This window comes from Thermobia domestica, chromosome 3 (genome assembly GCF_964235325.1).
Source record: "Thermobia domestica chromosome 3, izTheDome1.hap1.1, whole genome shotgun sequence".
Lineage (NCBI taxonomy): Eukaryota > Metazoa > Arthropoda > Insecta > Zygentoma > Lepismatidae > Thermobia > Thermobia domestica.
This window is the reverse complement of record NC_137456.1, coordinates 144,664,093-144,686,273: the sequence shown is the minus strand read 5'-3', so window position 1 is coordinate 144,686,273 and position 22,181 is coordinate 144,664,093. Positions and strand designations below refer to the sequence as shown.

General features: G+C 36.4%; 1 long non-coding RNA gene across 2 annotated transcripts in view; it reads right to left on the bottom strand.

Moving 5' to 3' along the window:
• LOC145681529 (uncharacterized) overlaps positions 1-22,181 on the bottom strand; it is a 74,191-nt gene that overhangs the window by 39,107 nt on the left and 12,903 nt on the right. Inside the window, exon 1 of one of the 2 annotated variants that reach the window (XR_014130800.1) lies at positions 8,934-9,056. The exons of the other annotated variant lie outside the window; for it this stretch is intronic. This is a non-coding gene — a long non-coding RNA (uncharacterized LOC145681529). Of the gene's footprint in view, positions 1-8,933; positions 9,057-22,181 lie in introns of those variants that run through there. 2 annotated transcript variants of the gene reach the window in all.

Below are 22,181 nucleotides of genomic sequence, written 5' to 3'. Positions count from 1 at the left end.
CACAATCAATGGACATCACGGACTTTTGAGCACCCCAAAAGTTGTTTATCATTGAAAATGCTCGCTCGACCAAAGCATTTGTTTCCAGTAAGCAAAGAACAAACTCAACAAACATATCATCTTTCTTCAAGTCCTGGAATATGGTTAACCACCTTTGTTCTGTTGAGTTGAGTTGATTTTAGTTTAGCGTCCCTTTCAGCAGCGAGGGTATATGAGACGTGGACCTACTGATTAACGTGGAATCCGAACCACATGAGCTCCCGCCGGGAATCGAACCCGGGTCTCCCACGCCAACACCTTTGTTCTGATGAAAACTTCTGGTTTGTCCACTCTGACAAAACAGTCTCTGTAAGATATGAGTTCAGCACACTTAGTTCGTTAAACAAATCGTCACATGAAATAGGTGGCATACTATCTTGAAAAGGAGTTCAACTTTCTTCTATTTCTTCCCATTTTAGCTGCCTCTTTAAATCTATGCAAGACAGTTGACTCAAGTTGTCTACATTTGATTACCAAAGGTCTAAATAGGTTGTGCAATGGTCATAAAAAGAAGACACAGTCTCCTTCTCCTTCACCAAGTCACAGCCTTGTGCTGCAGCAAAATTCTTACTTTGAAGGTCTTTAACTTTCGTCAGTAGAAATAAGGACTGTTTTCTGTCCATCAAGTTCTAATATAAAATCAAATATTCACGTGCTGCATCTGTTGCTGATACTTTATACCCTTCCATCTTTTTTACAACATCGTTGAAGAGAGATGCACAATTGTGTAAAAAACAAAGCCACAGTTCTCCATTTGGATCTTCAAGAAACGATTTTAGAACCACAGGAGGATTTGCTTGGGCAGAAAAATAGTTTTTGAGTGGCTCCATCATTTGTAGAACACGTTCTAAAGCAGGTAAAAGTCTGAGACATCGTGTGTTCGAATAAGACAACAGTTTCTGGTACTCAGCATCAATGAATGCGCAGAACTTCAGTTCAGCCGCTCGAACTGTGCAGATATATAAAAACTTAAACAACTTCACAATTATTAGCTCAGCATCAACAGGAAATGTATCAGCAGCATTGTTAATGCAGTTATTGACAACATGAGCCATACATCCTAAGCCAACTAAGCATTTTTAGTGCTTGCTGATAACTTTCGAAAGAGATTATTGCGACACTTCTTTTTTACACCCCCAAACTTTGTATTAGTATTGTCTGCAGACATTCCAACTAATTTCTCAACCAGATCGCTGCGGCTCAAAACTGAAAATACAAACTCATTAAGCTGATCATTCGTTTCACCAGGCAATGTTCCAAGCTCTAATATTTTAACATTAATTCCACTAGACACATGAAAATATCTCACAACGATTGGTACTAATTTTTCAGCACTGTGAACCATCACAGTAAAACAAGATGTTTCACTCAATTCCTGTAACAACTGCTTTTGACACTCTGTGACTAAAACATTTTTTACGATGGTTTCACTTCTCGTTCTTGCAGAAGAGTATTTTGGCTCAAATAGTGTTGAAATAAGTTTAGCTATACAATCTGAGGATCTAAAGCTATGACTATGCTTTACAGTGTGGTACGCCAAAACTGAATCATTCTTAGTCATTGTCAAATTTACTCATTGAAGTTGTCATCGCTACTGTATTAACTCCAGCCAGGAGTTTTTTAGTTTTTATGTGAAGTTTCATGTCGGAGACGACACCATGAGCAATATTAATCTCACTTGAACACTGAGTACAAAATGCTACATGTGGGTTATTGTCACGTTTTTTTAAAGAAGGGATATTCTTTTCTTAACTCCTCATTAAACAAACACTTATGTTTCTTGCCCTTATTATCACCATTCATGTTTACGAAAAAAGAAACAGAACAACAATAAAACGTCAGGTAGAAGACGGGTTACGTCGGAAACTGTCTGAGAGGGACAATTAAAGTGTCAATGGAAGGGGTTTTAAATTGAAAATAGCATCTCTACTGAAAGTAATAGTTACCAGCAAAAGAATTTTATTCAACAATGAAAACTGAATAAGGTCGAAAATAAGTATCAATAAAGAATTTATCATTTATGGATAAAAGAAAAGATCTCACAAGTATTTTTCTATAACAAGGAAAAAAATACAACAAAATACGTTCGTAGAATTTTTTTCTATGGCGCCCTCCCCTTTACTTTGATCTTGAATATTTCTTCAACCACAAATCAGCAAGTGACGAAACCAACTTTAAAATACTCCTTAAGCTCTACTGAATCGACTGAGATCTTAATTGTCTCTCTTAGACAATTTTCGACATAACCCGCCCTTACATTTTAATCTTAAATATGTCGGCAACTACGCATCAGCAAGTGATGCGACCAATTTTAAAACACTCCTTAGGTCCTACTGAATCGATTGACACTTTAATTGTCCCTCTCAGACAATTTTCGACATAACCCGTCTGCTACCGTACGTCAGCGCACTGCCCAGGTGATAACAAATGTCAAACTGAATTGAACTGAAGCTGACGATCTGGAGGGGAGAGGCACTACAGTTGCAAGTGCAGCCAACCCATTCATTGTTTAAATTAAGACAGTCGCGAGAGCTGCACAGCGACGAGAGAATAAATTTAATATTCTTACCGAGTTTAATTCACAAATACAATTTAAAAATTTTTCCATGAAAAACTGTAAACCAATTTTGTGATCCGACGAAAACAAAATGTGTTCCCTCCTTTGTAAATTGTTTAGATTCTCTAAGTAAAAACTCAATGTAAAAGATTTTATTTTTTCCCATCAATTATTCGGGACGCCGGTATAAAGACCCTAAAATTGGGACTGTTCCGATTTTCTCGGGACGTATGGTCACCGTATGTGTATAGGACAAACAGAAAGAAACATTTGCACTAGAATAACTGAACATATTCGTACTTCGAAGTCTCGGAACTTGCAACAGTTGTCTGGTCTAGCAACACACCTTAGAGGATATAACCATCATATCGCGGAGTCATGTTTAATTGAAAAAGCAAGGGAACGAAACATTAAAGAATCATATTACATCCATAGAGAGAGACCTACACTTAATTTAGATAGAGAAGAAATAAATATTATTTGGAGTAAACTTTTCACTACATACTTTCGCCATCTGGAAAGCAAGAAAAGAAAACAGTGAACAGCAGTATACAATGACGGTGAATGCCATTTCCATGTGTTTAATTTTTTGACAGAAAATTTGTCTTTTACATTTCTCAACCTATTTTACTCTTCCAAATTCTCCTTCATTTTTTAAAACATTATTGAATTTTAAGCAAGCCGATGAAGGAATAGGTTTCTTTCGAAAGCGCTACTTGTTACGTGTAGAAGGAAACCCTATCTGTATATCTTTTACGGTGACTATTAGCCCGTTTGCTTTTCTCATTAAAATCTCCTGAGTATATATACAGGGTGTTAATGAACTATACCGACAAACTTTAAGAGGTGATTTCTCACATCAAAATAAGAGATAAGATAAGAGGTGAAACTATACACTTTTCACCATAGCTCGATATAAATTTTTGCTATTATTTTGATATAAGGAAACACCTCTTATAGTTTGTCAGTATAGTTAATTAACACACTGTATATATATTAGACACATAAAGGTTAAGTGAAACAAATGGACTTCGTAATATATGGAAATAATGTAACTTTTTTATTTCCTATGAATAGTTTATTAGTACATTTCCTACAACCTGTGATTCTAATTTTGCACAGTGTCAAAACCCACGTTTCAGTTCCAAATAATAATAATAATAACGTGATATATATCTTAATATGTAGTCTATGCATAATGATTATCAATGCTTTCACAATTCTGAAACATAATTTTCGGTTCAATTTTACTATCTAAAAGTCTCGCTACTCTGGAAAAGTCTTACCTCTATAAAAGAAGCTTGCTGGGTACAGCCCCAATTATGTATTATTTAGAACTTCCGCATTCTCACGTAATGTGTCCCATACTTTCCTTGTCTCTCTTCACTAAACTATAGATTTCCCAAATCCAATTGTCATATTATCAACATTAGACGGTATATGGAATGCCAGACTCACAAACAGGTATATAGTTCCTTGCTTGACAGATATATACCTAGGTGTATTGGTATCCTGAAATACTTCGTAAATTATGTATAAAAGGCAATAAATACGATTCTTCGTCTGGTAGTATTTACGGTTATAGCCAAAAGATGGCATACAATTCTGCTTGCTTTCTTGAAGTCATAGTTCCTTTTTCTTTTTCTATAATGTAGGGTAAAGTGGGGGAATACTACGCACTTAAGGTACATTTTCCAATATCTCGCTACAAATCAAACAAATTAACATGAGGAAAATGTATGTTGTAACTTAATCATTCTAGTTTCATATTCGGTCGTCGGTAGTGCTCCTTGATTTTCATAGATTCTGTAAAAATAAAGTTTGTGGAAAACGAGAAACGCGTGGTATTCCCCACCACATCGGGTAATGACACGCATTACATCGGGTATTGGCACGCACTAATTCCTTAACGTGAAGCATCAGAATATCTTTCCATAAACTTAGGTCGTTTGTTGACTGTACGTTTAGGTCAACTGCTAGTTTGTCTATACTATGAATATACCTGTTTCGTCAACGTTAAAGATCTAATCTTCGCAGAAATGATATTTTCGGTAACTCTGTCAGGTTCTTAAAATACTCTTTCACCTCTTCTTCATTGAATTCGTCGACCCTGTTAATACTAATTGCTTCAGATTTCCTTAACCTTATCGTGGAATTTTTCTTTAAAAGCAATTCCAACCAATCATTCCCAGCAAGTCGACCTTTTTTATTCAAATTGTGTTTGATATTATTAGCTTCTGCGTATTCATAAGCTTTTCTGCGTAGTTGAATTAAAGACATTCCGTAAAACAACTTGGCTAAATGTAAAGCGTGACCAGAAAGTTCCGCTTTTTGTGTAGAGCTCAATACAGCTTTTCTTCCCATTTTCTTAGAACAGACAGTCCCAGCTTTCACTTTTGTTCTTAATGTAGCCTCATGTATCCCAAAATCATTTACTACCTCTCTAATTTTTCTTCCGCCATTTATTGCTCCTATGGCGTTTGGTAGTTGTTTTAATGTCCATTTGCACTTCTCTGTTTGCCTAATATAGTGTCATGGCATCTGCAATATACATAAAAAAAGGAAAAGAAACGCAGCATAAAATTTTTTGATAACTGCTTCGTGAAGGGGCAATACCACGCACAATGGACGACATGCGTGCAATTACCCCATTCCAAGCCGAGAAAGAAAAATTGAACCTTCAGAAGTTTCACGTCGTTTCATATAAACAGATTTAGCAGGAACTTAATACTAACACACTACACTAAAATATTGTATACACATTATAAAAATCAACTAAGTATTTTAATACATATCTCTAAATCTGCAAACGAAGTAAATTAGAAGAAATTACAACAAAACAACATTTCGCCATGCCATAAACCACACCTAGCAGCAACTGGCGCCTCGCTCATGCAATATGTCTTTCATAGTCTAAGCTAGATATTAGCACTAATCTGAATCAGTTTCGAAGCATTAGAACTGAGAAAACAGGGTGCGTGGTATTCCCTCGTTGCGTGGTATTCCCCCACTTTCCCCTACTACTATGTGGGTAGTGTCATCTGTCATATTAACATTTCATGTACAAAACTTACATTAGTGTTTATGTAATAAGGGTACGATCTTTATCACAGTATAATACAGGGTGATTTTTTTTAAAGCTGACGAATTTCATTTGGGTATTACAAAATGATCAAGGAAGGGTGGAAGATTTATGAGAATATATTTACTGGTTTAAATTCATCCGGGGTAATATCGACCATGCCTCACGAAAAACAGCAAATATTTGACAGTGTACCTTACAATTGAAATTAGGTTTTGGATTTTTGAAGCAAAATTGCAGAATACAAATTAAGTGTAAGCGAGAATACAAATTAAGTGTTAGTAGTAACACCCATAAATCACATATTGAATAGCTATAGCCGGTTTCTTGCCACAAACGACGTAGAGATTTCTTGGGTGACCTAAGGAGGCGATAACTAACATCTTCCATAACGCCCGCCTGTGGGGTCCTGTGCTTCCCTGTCTCACTCAGAAGCTATCCTGTTTCTTCCAATTTATTCACTAGCGACCATATTATGTTCCTGTCTGGGGCAGAAAGTGAAACAAATTTGTTTCTGAATGTCCTTTGCATAGCAACAACAAATTCCGTTCTCCAAAAACTTTTAACGATAAAATCACGTTACTTCCAAGAGTACACTATTCTCACTGTGTCCTGATCATAGTCACACAGTAGCAGAGAATAGTACAACACAATTCCGAATACAAGGGCCAAGTTTCCTGTTTCTTATTGACATTGGAGAGGTTGTCATCTAACGAAGAAAACTCAAATCTCCACACCGCACTGCACTTCATTCCAATAATTGTGAGGTACACTGGCGAAGATTTGTTGGTTTTCTTGAGGCGTGGTCTAGATGAAATTAAAAAAAGTATACATAGTCCTATAAATCTTCCATCCTTACTTGATCATTTACCATAAACCGCTTGAAAATCGTACTTTAGTTGGAAATTTTAGACACAAATGAAATCCCTAAGTTTTTTAAAAAAATCACCCTGCACAAGAATGAGTGTTCATCAGTTCCTAATAGTTCACAGTAGCTCTAGTAGATGTCTCTACCATCGCTGCTCGACTGAACCCAATAGATGGCGCTAGCGTGCAGCAATTTGCATACTTATTTACAACTTTAAACCCGATTGTTTTCATTTAATTCTTTCAAAATAGGACAAAGCATGGTTTCTACCTGTAGTGTCCAGGAAGCCGTAGCTTTGCGTAGTTACAACTGCAATCAAGACGTGCATTTGATAATCAGGATTAAAATAACATGTGCCGAAAATTAAGTTAAAATTATAAATTCATAATGTTTAAAATGTTGTGAATTTTGAGATAATTGAAGCCAAATTGAAACTTGTAATATTACAGCCTTGTTCAAATAACCCTGTGCATCCATTTCTCTTTGATATGCTCTGTACTCTTTCCTATGCTTGGAGTTAAACAAATGTAGATTTTCAATGGTCAATTGAGATCTTCAAGAAGAGGAATTGTTTTAGCATTTCTGTGTGTGCTGTTGACTGAACCTGGACTTCTAAACCAAGACAGATGGCAACGATTTTTGAACAATACTGTTCATGCAAACAGTGTTTCGCTCATTTACATACTTTTCCTTTATACTTTGTCCATATATTCGTTTAGAATATTCGATGATTTTGCAAGAGAATTAACATATGTTCTCTTAATTCATAGTTTTATATTTTTGATTTACTGTTTCAGTGGTTGTTACTATGTAACTGAAATAATAGTTCTAACACGAATAGTCACTCAACTCGTGTTCCTTCCGAAATTAAGGACTCATTGTATTGTCATCTACTGAGTGAATTTATATTTCTAATTTAATCATCAAAGTCAATGACGATAACAAATAATAATCACCTTCTATGAAGAGTTAAAATTGAGCTGGACCAAATCTTATAGACGCGCGAAGATACAAATTCAAGTGAAAAAACAAATGCAATTAGCATCATATGACCTTTGATGCTCAACGTCTACTAGGTAATTGATTTCATGATATAAATATATATATTTTGTAGGGATGGCCAGAACCGGTTCCTGATGGAACCGGTTTTCGGCTCTGAACGGATTCGGTTCTAGAATATCCAGTTCCGGAACCGGTTTTCGAATCCAGGTTCGGAACCGTTTTTTTTTGGATCCAGGTTTGGAACCGATTTCCAAGATCCGGTTGTAGAACCGGGTTTTCGGATTCAGGTCTGGAACGGGTCCGGAACCGATCCTGAAAACCGGATCTGCAAGAACCGGTTCCGCCGGAACCAGAAATTTGTGGCCATCCCTACGATAAACTCGAGCTGCTGGCAGGCTGTGAACAGTGTTCTAGATGAAATGGTGGAAGCGACAGGCAGACGCCCAGGCGGTAGCCGCTTGTCTCATTTGCCTAAAACTGGGTAACTGGCATACTCATTGGCTAAGCAGGCAAACTCATTTAGCTAAACACCCACTGGTGGACCAAAACTCTTTTTTCTGGGTGCACAAACGGGTCTGGGAAAGGAGGACACAAGCGCGTGGTCTTCTTTGCGGTGTTTTGAAGGTGAACTTTGTGCTTCCTTACGGGTCTCTGGGGGTTTTCTGATCCAGGTGTGGAACCGGTTCTTAAAATCCAGTTCTGGAACCAAGTTTTCTGATCCAGGTCTAGAACCAGGTTTTCGGATCCAGGTCTGGAACAGGTTCTGAAAACCGGAACTCCAAGAACCGGTTCCGGAACCGGAACTTTATGGCCATCCCTAATCTTTTGTACATTTTGTTATTATTGTTTTATATGTATTGATAAGTTCATATGAAAGCCTCTTACATCTATATCTGACGTAGAACTATATTTTAGATTTCTGGTTCAATGTTCGCATTTTGAAATTTAATGCTGATGCAACTATTATAGAAACCTATTAACCTATACTTCCCAAAAGTTGTCAATAATCTTTCTTAATGGGGACTCTTGGTCGAAAAGTTGTAATAGCTTTTTCAAATCAGCGTTCTGAATAAGGTTTCTCCTGGGATTTCCCCTCACACCATGCAAATACCAGGATAATACAAAGAGTACTAGGAAAGTTTTACAATACGATGCAGAATAATTACAATAGTTATGCAGAATTGAGATCTATTATTTTACTCTTTTGAAGCATTGTATTTTGTAAGTCGTAGATCCAATCACCAATAATTGTAATCCAATTAATAAAGTTCTAAAGTAGAATGAAGGAATAGAATAGTTGATCGGAGAAAATCAGAAACAAATATGTGTTCTCTAAAGTGTTGGATCAAAAATCAAACAAAACAAATGTTGAATACTTTACTTACCTTTAACTTTCTCACAGACTTCCCGTAATACGTACGTACGTGCAAAGCATCACTAAGTACGCGTCTATCTGTTCTATTTATATAAAGGGACATTGCATGAATACAAGGAAAATGTCAACGTATATTCCAGAACTACAATTTGCATGAATGAAATTGCAGTTCATGGTTATCAGGACTAAAGTTCAGCTGTTTCAAATAGAGACGTTAAATGACCCCTATCAACCTAAGAACATTTTCCACAAACGCCTTCCTGTTCTCAATTAAAGTTTGAATCATTTTATGCGGAGAAATTCCCGCGAATGAAAACATCCTTTTAGTTTTATAGACTAAAAAACATCACTTCACTCCGATTAAAGATCTTAAGTTACGTCGACAGTTTTATCTAAATGCTAAGAAGGAAGTGGGTAATCTTTCTTTCACGATAGTGTGATATTTCTATGTACAGTCATGTCCAAAATGATTGTCGCATATCTATAACTGTCTTCTTGTAAGAATATAATTTGATAATGATTTTGCAGGGTATTTTTAATACTGATACTATGTGTATAATCGGGAAATGCATATTTGTGGTAAATTTCATAGGAAAAGAATTATAAATACGAAAATTAGAATGAGTAAAACAAAATGTTGTTAAATGGACAAAAAGTTTTATTTTCGTTTTATTATTCTTATGTACTGCTCTTTTAACATGAAATTTGCTACATACATGTCTTTGCCGATTATATACATACTAACATTATAACAAATACCTGGCGAATTCGTTATAATCCTACAACAACATATTTATAGACTGTTGTAATAATAATTTTGGACATGAGTGTACGTAATATTGTTTAACTTCTGCATACAAATTTCGTTATTGTTATGTTGTATTAATGATATAAGATGGGAAAATTTTGTATTCGACGTACAAATAATTCTACAAAATGATGTAGCTAACTTTTGCAATATTATTAGAGTACAAAGAAAAGTGTGCGAAAAAGATGAGACATATACCAATGAATAGGTTCTCTTTTGAGTAAATCCTTATGTGTAATTTTCGAGAGTCACAGCAATATGGGAAAATGAGTAGTTAAGGTTTTGATGGCTCTTGGAAAGTAAGGCTGTGTAATAAAATACTGAAGAAATGCACAACAGACAAGTACAGAATGATCTTACAAGTTACAGAGCTTTATAATATTATAAACTAGCATCAATTATCCGCTTCGCTGGGTTAAATTAAGAAAAAATAGTAATATGTTTCGTTAGTCAGTCACTTTTTACTATTACTAAAGCGCTCCTTGATATTGGTCATTTTCGATGATTTTATATATCCCCTTTCCTCCTCATGTTGCAGGCCACGGCATCGGAAATGTCATTGTTCATCTCAGCGACCCCGAAAAGTATGAATTCGACACTGATATTGGTAATTTTGATTTATGTATATACTTTTCCCCTCCCAAAATTTTTGTGGTTCTCAATTTGGATTTGGGATGGGATGGATTTGGCATCAGAAGTGTCACTGTTTATCTCAGCGACCTCAAAAACTATAAATTCGACACTAATATCGGTCATTTTCGATCATTTGTAAATGTGTTTCCCCTCCTTTAAATTGCATCGTCAAAGTGATATGACAAAAATCATCTCATGTTCAAACTTAATCTAGGTTGAAAATTTGATCGAGATCGGTCCGACGGTTCAAGAGTTATTAAGTTTTATTTATTTTTATATATCTCCCCCTCCTACCTATTCCCCTAAGTTCTATCGTCAAAGTGAGTAGATAAATACCATCCCAGGCCCGAACCTCATGTATGTGGAAAATTTGATCGAGATCGGTTGGATGATTCAAGAGTTATTAAGTTTTATTTATTTTTTAAATATTTGTTCCCTCCCCAACTCCTCCCCTAAGGTCTACCGTCAAAATGACACGTTTTTTGAATTTAATGAGGATGTCTTTTCAATTTTAGATTTGGACCTGGAAATGTTTCTTCCACGTTCCTCGATCTTCTTTCTACTTTAATCAATAATCTACTTTCTACCATAGATGTTCATTTTACTTCGACCTCACTCACCCTCGCCCTCGCAGTAGCAGTTGGCCCTCGCCCTCGCGAATGGAACTGTCCATCGCCCTCGCGCGCCCTCGCCGTCGAAGCTTGTCCTCGCCCTCGCGCACCCTCGCCCTCGCCGTCGAATCTTTTCCTCGCCCTCTCGCACCCTCGCCCTCGCCATCGAAGCTTTTCCTCGCCCTCGCGCACCCTCACCCTTGCCATCGAAGCTTGTCCTCGCCCTCGCGCACCCTCGCCCTCGCGATAGGAGTTGTCCATCATCCTCGTTCACCCTCGCCTTCGTGCTCAAAACTTTTCCTCACCCTCGCGCATGAGGGCGAGGGTAATTGAGGGTGAGGAGGCCTCGAGAGGGCCTCCTTCGTGAGGATCAGAGCATCAATTATTCAACCTATTTGTTGAATTATTTCCTTATCGTCAGTGGCGGATCCAGGGGGGGCGATCGGGTCGATCGCTCCCCCCCAGAAGAGGAAACTTCTTTATTTTATATATACAAATAAAACGCATCCCAGAGTTTGGAGCTCTTAAAAGTAGTCTAAGTAGCAGTATCACAACCCACCACCCCCACCAGAAGTCCGTCCTGGATCCGCCCCTTGCTTAACATACGTCCTAAAGAAAGGAAACTAAACATATCATCGTATAACTTACTGTGGAACATCTAAAATGGAACAATTGTTACAATGGAGATCTCGGTCGATAGTGATGTTTACATCATTTATCAATAGTATCCAATGCCTTTACTTCAAAATGTTCCTTGAACTACGATGCAAGCATAAGTATTCAGCCACACAGGGGCGGCTCTCATGAGGGTGAGGGTGAAATCAAGGTTTGATGAGTGGCGGTCGAGTGACTGCCGCGGACTATATGTTAGAATTTGACAGTCAACACGTTGGCCATCCCTGATGTATGTAGCGTAACTGAGGAACTTGAACAAATTCAAAGGGAAAGATCTAAAGAGCTTAATTTTGAAACTCCGTCAGCAAACAAATAAAATACTTCAGAACACTATTGTTGAATTATCACTCGACCCACTCTAACCTATAACATGAATGACTTCATTGATTTGAATGTGAATCTAAGTTAATTTGTATTTTAAAATATAAACTAAAATGTGTCAATGTGCTTGTAAGGTTAATTTCGATGCTCAAATATTGTTAATATTCACCACTAATAGAGATACATTTGTCCTACCTTAACAATGTTAAAATTTTTATTTTATTTTTTTTCAATAATTGCCATAAATACGAAACTTTGTCTTAGGAAACTACCCTAGGGGCCAATTTGTGCACTTTATCACTTTGGTCTTGGTTCATTTTTGGCAGCTATCATTGTTGGAAAGTTTATTTTCAGTAATTCCCTCAATTATGAAATGATATCTTTCAAACGTTGTCTCAAGGATTCCTTACACTACAAATACGTAAAGGCAAATGAAAAATGAAATCTTTAGTTTAAGATCCCACGATTATCCAAGCTAAATGCTAAAGGAGACAGAAGTGAATGATGAAAGAAATAGTTGAATGAGAATGTGGTAGGAAACTGGAGAATCCCCAAAAAACCCACGAACACGATGTCCTCCACCACGAACTTACTTGGACGGGAACCGAACATGTGACCCTTCGAACAAAGGTAATTTCTCTATCGCTGAGCCACCGTTCCTCCCTAAATGGCACGCTCAGAGCTTAGGGCCTCCAGAGGCCTTGGAAAGATTATCGAACCTAAAATGATTTAGCACTGACTTTTATAAATCCACCAATTCAACAATTAATAATGTCGTGCAAACTTTAATAGTGCAAACTTTAAGATTGTAGTAATGAAAGAAAAGATGAAATCTTTAGTTTAGCGCCCCAGAGTTATGTAACTGCTAAAGGAGATGGATGAAATTGCAAGTGAATGATGATGAAAGAAATGGTGGAACGGAAAAGTAAGAGAACAAACCTTTATTTTCTTTAGCACAAATAATTAAATGTGTAGATTAATTGATTTCCAGAAATTTTATTATAATTAGCAATTAAAAACTGAAAGGGCGATCACAAACTTTTCTTGCCCAGGACCTCGCAACAATTTGTTACACGCTGCCATACATCATTAAAACAGGAGTAGAGTGACTGAATTATTTTGCTCTGTGGTTGAAAAGTAATAATGCAAAACAGACAATTTTGACTTGAAGAGATAGAATAGTTTAAAAATTCTGACTGGGGAATAAAATCTTCATTTTTACGTCCTACGATTATCGCAGTCTTGTAGCCAACCTGGAACAAAAGAGATTCAGCCCACTGAAGATTCTTTGCGAATATCATTTCGATGTGAATTTCGAACAAAGATCTAAGCTCACCTTCATGCTTACGTTACGTCAAACAACTAACATATAAGGTGGAAATTATTCAACTTTTTTTCATAAGATGTAATCCAGCTGACTAATTAAAATTTTATAAGCTTTATATGTTATATGTTGATTGATTAAATGTTGCACCTGATAATATGTAGTCGTTACTCCTTGTTACATAGTATTAGCGTGTGTAATGGTTGTATGGGGGAGAGGAGTATTTAAACGCTAATATTCTAAAGTGAAATATTTACATAAAAATTAGGATAATTAAACATTTTCAATAACTCCCTCTTAGACTTAGACTCTGGTTATAGGTCGATTACCGGTGATTACTGAAAGTTAATGATATTGAACTATACAAAGGAAGTTAGTATAGTGTCTAGCAAGCATGTCTGCTTTGCAGCAAGTCTCAGGTTCGATTCCCTTGAGTGAAGTTTGAACGCATTATGGTGGTTCGGATCCTACCATAAACTATAGATTCACGTACCATTGAGCATCGGAATCGGTGATGAAATATAAAGGGACATTAACTCTAATACATCAGAATACAGACAGATCGACTGATTCCCAGATATTCATAAGTAAAACTTATATTTTCCAAAACAGCAAATTACGTTAGTAGAGTGCTATTTTTTTCTAAATATAGATCATGAACGGTTTGAAATTATGTTTATTCTGTTGTGTGAGAACGATTCTCTATAGTTAGAATTGAGGACATCTTCGAAAGTTTCCCTTCGGGAGGATGAACGCTAAGAATCATGAAATTATAGGTGTAAACCTGAATGCAGTTTTACCCACTTATCTCAATAGTAATCTATGTAAATATAAGGTCACTTGACAGGTCCAAATGTAAGGTCACTTGACCAAAGGCTTAGATAATGTCCCCACAACCTCCACGATGCGGGGCCACCAACTCCAGGGATGTAAAATATATAGAAAATGTTTAGAAAGTAGAGGCGAATAACTAGGGGCTGCATCGGGCAGGGGCTGTGTTGCAATAATAGACTATCAAAAACTTCCTGCTCAAGTCCTAAAATTTCACACGGCGTACACCATAGTCTTAAAATTTTCACAGAGTATACGCTAGTCTTAAAAATTTCACAGGTTATATATGCTAGTTTTGAATATAGTACTACACGCCTTGAAGCAGAAAGTATGCGCAAATGACTAAGATTGAGCAATACACCTTCGTATACTCTCGACTACACCCCTGAATATATGCTTTTATTTTCTTAGTTTGCTTACATACGTGTGACGAAAATCTGGGAAGAACGCGACCACCCAAGCCCCTCGTTACGACGCCCATGATTAGATGAACCATAGCCGAATACTTCAGGTAGTTTTGCTTCTTTATTTCTAAGTTTTCCTATGCTTTGCTGACTAAATATCAGTTGTCAGGGAGCTCTAAAACTTGCGATATAGAACCAAATCATTCTATTTTAATATCCTATTTAGCGAAAAAAAAATAAAAAAAACGTCGATAATGAAGGGTAACAGATCACAGAAAGAAGCCTGCTGGACGCCCAAAATAGTCTCCCTTTTCAAGACTGTGCGCTGCATATTCTTACACTATATTAAAAACGCTTTCAAAGATACCAATCTTAAAAAATAAAATAAAATAAAATAAATAAAATAAAATAAAATAAATAAAATATAAAAAAATAAATCTTTAGTTTAACATCCAACGCTTATGCCATCGATGGCTAAAGGAGACTGATAGAATTGCAAGTGAATGATGATGAAAGAATAGGTGGAATGAGAAAACGGGAGAAAACGGGAAAATCCTGAGAAAACCCAAGTATACGCTATCGTCATCCAGGAACTCACTTCGTCTGGGATCGAACGAGTGACCCCTGAAACCAGAGATTGGCTGTAGCACTGAGCCAACGTGCTCCCGTCCAATAATACCAATCGTGTTAATCGTTTAATTGCAATAAATATTTTCGTTTTTAGTTTTCAGTATTGACTTAATAGTTTTGTAACTGGGTACTTATAAAACGGATAGGATTTCAATTAAAAACAGTTTGTGGGCTGGCCTAGATAGTTGCGATCTACACTTAACGTAATTATCTTAGAATGAGATTTTATTTACAAAATTGACAATTCAATTAAACCATTAACAGTAGTGATTTATAAGATAACCCTAATTTAAGATCAATTAAAATTATTGATCAAGTAATAACTGACTTTGATGAAGTCGATTACACTAAGTGTTATCAATTATTGGTGTCTACATTTAATTCATTTAAAAAGTTCGTTATTGAATTCTTCGCCCTCGCGCCTTCGCTTTTCCTCGCCCTCGCGCACCCTCACCCCCGCCATCGAAGCTTGTCCTCGCCCTCACGCATCCTCACCCTCGCTGCCGAAACTTGTCCTCGCCCTCGCGCACCCTCGCCCTCTTCGTCGAAGCTTTTCCTCGCCCTCGCGCACCCTCACCCTCGCCATCGAAGCTTGTCCTCGCCCTCGCTGCTGAAACTTGTCCTCGCCCTCGCACACCCTCACCCTCTTCGTCGAAGCTTGTCCTCGCCCTCGCGCACCCTCACCCTCGCCATCGAAGCTTGTCCTCGCTCTCGCGCACCCTCGCCCTCGCCATCGAAGCTTTCCTCGCCCTCGCGCACCCTCACCCTCGCCATCGAAGCTTGTCCTCGCCCTCGCGCACCCTCGCCCTCGCGGCCAAAACTTGTCCTCGCCCTCGCGCTCCCTCGCCCTCGCGTCACTGTGGGCGAGGGAACTTGAGGGTGAGGATGTCCTCGAGAGGGCCACCCTCGCGAGGGTGAACATCTCTGCTTTCTACTACTCACTTTGGTGAGTATTGATCTTTTATTCAATTACATCTGAATAATAAAGAAGTGCGTAAGTATGAATATACTGTAAATATTCAAAAAGCGTTTCTGTTTTTCTTTTTTGTTTTGAAATTTTTGGGGTCTATTCAAAACAATAAAGAAATAACAATATACTGAGCAATTTAAGTTTCTTGAGGGGAAAAAAGAGCTGTGAGAGTAGGGCTTCTATATATTTAAGAAAACCCTACATTTACTTCAGATAATAGTATCAGTAACCCAGAAAAAATAAAAGAAATGACAATTACTTAATACGTGGATAATAATCATGTACTAGCTTAAGTACAAGAAAAGAAAAATTGCCAGAGGCTTCATGCCGTATTGATTTTCGCAAAACTTGTGGATTGAGACGCAGCGCAGATAATGCAACTACAGTGAAACCTCTCTAAAGCGGACAGCCGTGGGGAATCAAAAATTGTCCGCTATAGAGAGGTGTCCGCCTTAGAGAGGTTTCAATATTTTCTTACGTAAAGTAATAAACAAGGTAATATGCAATTAGAAAAAAAAAATTTTTGCATGAATCACGTGTTCATGAATATTACCAAAATGTTAATGTACCTGCATTATCTTGCTCCATCCAATTCGAGGTACAACATGGGAATAAGATGTTATAGTTTTCTGCACTTGACACTTATCGCTACTTACTACGTTTTTGGTGTGTTGCTTTAATTTTTGAGTTAATTGTAGTCCAGCAATGACTTTTTTTAAAAGACAATATGCGTACCTGTGGTTAAAAATAACAAACTTGTCTTCTGTTTGGTTAGAGATTCCAGCGAGACAATAGAATAATATGTCATTCCAAATAGTGGGCAACTGTCAATCACTTTTGTTTCTGAAGCAGGTTGGGTGGGAATGGAATGCAAGCAAAGGATATGAGGGTGTTACGAAACAGAGACCCTTCTTCTGGGTTGCTGAACAGACAGTTGAGGAGGCAAAATGTTCTCACACCCACATATTCTTCCTTTGTGACATACGTATGAATTACTAAAAGTGTATTTTTACTGCACTTTCCAACTTGTTTCTAGAGAAAGTGTCCGTAATACGGAGGAAAATAATACCTATAAAAGACAAGAAAGACTGTTCGTGTCCGTACTAGAGAGTGTCCACTTTAGAGAGGTTTGCCAATATGTTTTTTTCCTATTACAGTGTTTGGGACAAAATATGTCCGTTATGGGAGGTGTCCGCTTTATAGAGGTGTCCGTTAGTAGAGATTTCACTGTAGTAATTATATCTGCTGTGCCAATTATAGCTAATTAAAACAGAAATTTTACGTTGTGTTCACGCAAACCACTACACAACGAGGACCTAGGCATGGATAGGGCCTTACACAAGTTTGATGTATCCATCATACTATGAACATTTGTCGCACATAAATTAACAATTAGGCCTATACTATTACAATTAAAAGTACGGACTCCTCCTTTTTATCATTCTGATTTAAGCAGCACTAACCTAAAATGAAACAATTCAGTATGTTTCATGGAGGATTTCAATATAAAATAGAATTAGTATCTAATTTTTAATAAATTTATAATAAACAAAATAATTAATAATTAATTAATTATTAATAAATAAAATTGACTTTAATTAATAAAATTAAAACTAGTTTTCTAAACTTTTATGCTATTTTTATTTTGACTAGATAGTGGCGTATCGAAAGAATTCTTGAAAGACTGGTAATATTGTCTTTGGTGTATCTTGGAAATAATTGATATACAAGTGCAGTTCACATTTCATGACATTGTTTTTGGTTTCGAAAACAGAAACAAAACTTCTGTTTTGAAAATCGAAGCGGTTTCCCGGTTTCAAAAGCTGAAAACCGATTTTTCAGATTTGAAAATAAAGATCAATTTTCGTTTAAAAAAAAAATCAAACGTTACAAAAATCGAAATTTAATTTCGGTTTGGAAATAACAAAATGGTTTCAAAACCCTATAACAAGAGGCAAGTTTAGTCATCTCTCCATTACAAAAATACTCAAATAAGGATGATCGCACTTATTCCCTTTCTTTCCGTCTTTTTAATATTGTCATTCCTCTGGATTTCAAAGCATCCCGTATATAAATAAGTGCTCGAAATGAGAAATGTCTAACACTAGTTCTGGTAGCCTATACATTTTATCGTAGTCTATGAATTTGTAAGTGTACCTTCCAATTAAAAGTTTTAGATAATCTCACTATGAAAGGTGCCAGTATAAAATTTAAATGAAAAAAAAAAAAAAAACAGTGTCGGGGTATATCACAGTGGAGTATACTACCAATTACGAGCATTGCAAAACACAGTCAGCGCCGTAATAAATCTCTTTAGGGTTCCAACAGAGGAAGATACTTTTGCTGCCATCAAGTCAGAAGAACACTGTTAGAATTCGAAAGTAGAGATACACGTGTTTGATTGATGCACTTTTTCTCAGAACAGTATAATTTCTAGAGAGAACTGAAATGAAATATTTAAAGCAGGAACGCTAACAGCGAGGGTGCTTCAGTGCTTGCACTCCCTTCCCCCCCAACACACACACATGCAAAGAAAAAAAAAGAAAATTAAAATACGGAACAAGAAAGGAAGAAAAAAGAAAAAAATATTCACTGCATTTCTTAAATGATAGTAGAGGCCGATATATTTATAGAGTGGAGGGAGGAGGATATAAATTTTGTTCAGGTTTTTCCAGAGATAAAAAATGTGAAATTTTGAAATAGTGAACCTGCTTTTAAGTGACAAATTGAAAGAACGTTTCTCCGTACTGTTTTCAGTTGAAATGTTTTGACATTTCTTGATATCACAAGTTGGCGGCGTGTCTAGAAGTTGGGTCGGGAATTAGAACCTTAAAGCTCTAGAACATTCCTAGTTATGCCACCATACTCCCATTGAAGAATACATGTTTTCCATTGAAGTTGCACAGGAGTGCGATTCAGAAGATTAAATCAATACACTATTTGGCCTCTTAGCTATATTGTTATTTGTGTATAAATCAGTAGTATCGTAATATGCTCAATCTCAACAATTTGGTTTCAATGATAAGAGCATGCTTATCTACATTTCAATACCCATATTAATAAAGGGGGCCACGGTAGCTCAGTTGCAGAACGTTCATCTCTGATGCACGGGGTCCCTGGTTTGATCCCAGTTCGCGCCAAGTGAACTTTCTGGTGGACAAACACCGTGTACGTGGATTTTCTCGGGGTTCTCCCGTTTCCTCCCACATTCTTCCTTCTACCATTTGGTTCATTTCTCATAATCCCTGTCTTCTTTAGCCTGGCCGACATAACCGTGGGACGTAAAATTAATAAGGCAGTATATTTTGTGGCTTCAGAGTAGACAAATCTTTTATCAGGAATGAGAGTGTTTTATTCGTGTAACGAAAGGAAAATATGGCACATAGCTGATAGACAATTAGCAAATATTTAGACAGTGATAATATTCCAGGATTTGTTCCAGAATTACGTTTCAATTGATTGTTATATGTTGGTCTGTAACTGGAGTTATGCATAAGATTATTATATTTTCGGAAAGCGAAATCTGGACACTTTTCTGAAACTTTGAAACTGAATAATAAGATGTTAAGAACAAAATGCAATTCTCAATTCACTTTATAGTGAAACTTGGCCTGCAAAAGCAAGTAGTAAACCGAATCAAGTTTCTATGGAACATTGGGATATTTTTCAATTTATTATTACTATTATTATTACTATATTGTTATATTACAAATTCCTATTAATGTGCAATATTAAGACAAATTTGGAACTTGCACTCATTATTAGCTCGCATCATTGATCCGGTTCTAATGGGGAATGCATTTCTCCTATAGATACGCCAATTTTATTCTTTGTGTTTTGTTCTCTTTATTTCTTTTTCTTTCTTTCTTTTTCTTTTCTTTCTTTCTTTTTCTTTTCTTTTTTTTTGTTTTTAGTATGGCTAAACATGTCGAACTTTCTTTGATAAATTACAGCCTTCACCCGACTTGTTTTCTTACAGGTTTAAACAGATTCCAGATTTCAATTTAAAGATGCTTATCGTGCTGTTGCCGAAACAAGTCGGGCATGGCTTGACATCGGAGTGAAATGAACATAATAAAATGCGTAGTCTCACTCAGCAAGAACCCCAAAGGAGAAAATGCGTGGTTCAGGTGCTTGAATTTGAGAGCGATCATTGCCATGCTATGATATTAAGCTGTCTGGTATCTCTTAATTCTAGCAGTCAACTAATGCTTCCGATCCTGCGATGTAGTGCACATGCTAACTCAATCAGCGCCATGGAGAAGTTTTCTTCCTGTTAGTACCTCAGTGTCAGATATTCATTAAAGAAAATAAGAATGGTATAAAAAAGAAAGTCGGCCCGCTTATTACTTCTTTGATATCTTTGAAAAAAGGTTTTTCTCCTTTATAAAAGAATTAAGTTGATTTTGAGTTTAACGTCCCTTCTAGCAGTGAGGTTATATGAAGCAGGACGACCTACTGATTAACATGGAATCCGGAATCGAACCTGGGTCTCCCACGCCAAAGGCTTAGCCATGAAGAAGCTCTCCTTTATGAAAGAATCTGATATGTGTACATAAGTACTCCTTAAAACATAAATACAATATATGGGTAATGCTGCAGTGTATTTCTCATTGAAATTTTAAATTTCAAATTTTTTTATTGGTCTTAAATGAAAACGTTTAAAATGTATGATCGTAGTAACTTATTCACTTTTTAAAAAAACATAGGCATTCTCACAGTAACTATTATTCTTATCGTTTACTAAACATTTACTAATCATAATCGTCTACAAATACAATAACGCAGTTGATCTTACGTTAGATGTAGTGTGTGTAAAGTATAGATGTTTGTAATTTGACAGTGGTTTCCTCTTAAACAAGTTGAAGACTAAATTAAGCTGTAGACAAACTCAAGACCTCATATAGTGTGTATAAGATCAGTGTAATAAATATGACATCGTATGTGACCTGCAGCTAGCTATAAACATAACGATTTGGATGGGTGAGAATAAAGTTAGAAGATCAAATGTTTTTTCATAAAACCAAAATTCCACAATTTGCCATCACGGGCAGCTAGTTCATCCGTTCACCATGTTACGTTTTAGAAACAAGTTCACTCCATTACTATGTTGATATAACTTAAAAATAATGAGTGCCAAACGTAAATATTGTAAAATTTATATTACTCAGAATATCAGAACGTCACTGTGCGCTATTAGCGATATTATATGAAAGCAAGACTAACAAATTTTGAAAAAATGAATAAACTGATAGGGAAAATATCGAAATAATTCTGCAATAAATTTATTTTTTAACATAAGATAAAAGGTAAAATAAGCATTTAACTGACTGATTATTACGGCTCTTCACTAGAATCCCTACTTATTTTTTCTTATTTTTTTTTAAACAACTCAGTATCAAAAACAGTAGTCAATAGGCTGCTTTAAACAATAGTCAATTTAATAGTAACAAGAAACCTATAGAATGATTTGTTTTCAAGATTTTTTAATATACAATAGCACAGCATGTCGCCTCCTATACCTTTTTCGCTCTACGGGAATCAATATAAGCGGAAGAAGCATAAAGTTTCAACCACTTCCGGTTTGAATAGGAAAGTCGAAGATGGAAACTCCTTGTGGTATTGAATCCATATTGAAAACTGCTTATCGCTAACAATTACCGTCTTTTTTTCATTATAGCGATCACTGCTGGAACTGGAAACCGTAGTTTTCACCGCCTACAACCTGAATAGAGGGATAAAGGAATGACGTGTAGTTGTAGTAGGGAGATAAACGTGGAAGTTAAACATATTCTTGGTACATTTATTTATTCGAAAGAAAGAAAAACACTTTTCGCTATCTAATACCGTTTCTACTCTACGAGTATGTGATCAACACCCCTTTCCGAGTTTAATAGAGGAATTAAGGTTGAGGACACTTAGTCTTGTAACCTCAATCAATTTCTCCTTATGAATTTCCGATTTTGTTCTCTGGAGATGAATCTGGAAATCGACAGTTGCAGGTTATTTCTATTACTTCCGTTTTTAGTGTGGAAATAATGGAAATGGTAT